Genomic DNA, 2500 nt, shown 5'->3' with positions numbered 1-2500 from the left:
GTGTGTTCAGTGATTGAGAACGCGCGTGTGTGTGTGTTCAGGCGCGTGTGTGTTCAGTGATTGAGAAAGCGCGTGCGTGTGTGTTCAGTGATTGAGAACGCGCGTGTGTGTGTGTTCAGGCGCGTGTGTGTTCAGTGATTGAGAAAGCGCGTGCGTGTGTGTTCAGTGATTGAGAACGCGCGTGTGTGTTCAGCTCATCTGTGTGTTTCTGATGTTGTTTTAGAGACACACAGTAAATCTGACAGTGAGATGATGAAGAACTGTTCTCATCTGATCGACTGTTTCCCAGAGGTGAGCGAGAGGTGAATCCCTCGTGTGTTTCTGCTGAGTCAGATCCTCTCCATCTGTGTGTGTGTGTGCTTCACGCTGTGTGTGCGTCTGCTGCAGGAAGAGTGTGTGTGTGTGTGTGTGTAGAGCCGGCCCGTCCGCGACCTCTTCATGAGCTATCTCTGAGTTATCCGAGTATTGTGCATCAGCTCATAGTATAGTCGTTACATGCGCGCTCTTTGGTCATTTTTGACCGAAAAATTTCACATTTGATTTTGTTAGAATTTTTATTCTTCATCGGAATGGTACAAAATATAAGGTTTTGGCACAGTTTGCCATATGAACGCAGAAAAAAAATCATGGACATGATTCCAACAGGTTAAATGGTCCTGAAAACAATAGTCACTCTTGCGCTCCTCGTGGTCAGAAATGATAGCCTGGTTCTACCAGACTCTCGTACATTTCATTTGTACAGAGAGTCTGGCCTCTCTAAGCGTTAACTTCCTTGTAGGCGGGTTTTCTGTTGAAGTTTAAAACTATTGGATCTGCCCAGAGCCACTCTGGATCTTTCACCAATCGCTAATGTTTGGTCGTGACGTAACCCTACAATTCAAACTAGCGCACGACCTCAACGTCATCGTTCTCAGCCACTCCCTCTGTTCGCTGATTGGACCGGTAAAAAAATTATCGGAGAAAACCAAAGAATACACCACAATTCCAGACGTAGTACTGAAGGGAAATAAAATTGAGCGGAAGTACGCAGGAGGGCGGAGCCAGGCTACAGAAATGACGCATTGGAAATGAATGTGAGACGAGTTTCCTCTAGTGGAAGCGTTTGGTACTGCAGCCGAACACACTCTCACTGAACGCTCATTTACTGAGATATCAACCTCACATTTGGAACACAACTTGTTTAGATTTATGGCTTTGATTTTCTCAGTTTTAAAGTAAAACATGTTTTTGAAAATATATATTTCATATAAAAATTCAAAATAGTATTTTTGCAAATTTTTCGTAACAATTTACGTAAAATTTACTTAAAAATTTACTTAAAAATTTACTTTAAAATTTACTTTAAAATGTACTTTAAAAAGTTCACTTTTTAAAACTTTTTTTCACTTCAGCAATAATCTGCCAAGTGTCGTCTTTGAAAAGAGATCAAACTTCAGTCTGTCGCTCTAAAAGCATTCATGATTTAACACAGTTTAAGTTGGAAATTACATTTTCAGGTCTATGCTCAAAAAGTGAATAAATGGATTATAAATACAGCGAAAATATAATTTTATACCATAAAATTCGCTAAAAATACAAAATATTACAGTTTTTCTCCATTGGTTTGGCTCATTTCTTGAAACAGAAACATTCTCAAAACTCTAAGATCATTTGGCAAAACAGTCTTACAGTTCAGCACAACACTATAGCTCACTTGCAAAAGCTCATATCTCTCCCAAAACTGTTCACTCGTGCTTCAAAACTAAATTCCTTTCCCATATAAAGAGTCAGTGCCACGAAAATGGCAAAGATCCTTCTCAATTGCTTTGGCTCATTTCTTGAAACAGACCGGTGAGAGAGACACTCTTGGTGCTTTTGCCAAAATAACGTGGATGGTTCGGCACCACACCATGGTTCACTTGCAAAAGCTCATATCTCTCACAAAACAGTTCACAGTTCATGTGTCAAAACTAAATTTCCTTCTCATTTAAACAGTCAGTGCCCCCAAAATGCTTCGTCCCTTTGGCATTGAGTAAGCACTGCAAGTCAAGATGTTTAGATGTTTTGTCACTATGAGAGAGGACCATTGAAATATCCCTCATGTCCACCTTTCAGTCTTAGCCCAGTCCTTCATTGACACTGGTTACTGTACTGCTTTTTGTCTAGCTAACAGAATACAATTGTGTATAAAACTGAAAAAAAGAAATAGGATTGTTAGGGTAAGAGTAGCCTCCAAGGTTTGACATCACACACTGCACTCATACTGCCAAGGAAACTGTAACCATTATCATTCACACACATAAAGTAACTTCCATACATCAGAGTAAAAAGAAAATGTATACAGCATAATATACTGTAAATAAAGCTGGAGTTCACAACTAACAGTTCTTCACTGGTCGCCGTCCTCACCCTCCCTCTCCTTCACTGGTCGCCGTCCTCACCCTCCCTCTCCTTCACTGGTCGCCGTCCTCACCCTCACCCTCCCTCTCCTTCACTGGTCGCCGTCCTCACCCTCCCTCTC

Source organism: Leuciscus leuciscus (assembly GCF_965113295.1).
Source record: "Leuciscus leuciscus genome assembly, chromosome: 12".
NCBI classification, from domain to species: domain Eukaryota; kingdom Metazoa; phylum Chordata; class Actinopteri; order Cypriniformes; family Leuciscidae; genus Leuciscus; species Leuciscus leuciscus.
This window is presented reverse-complemented; position numbering follows the sequence as displayed.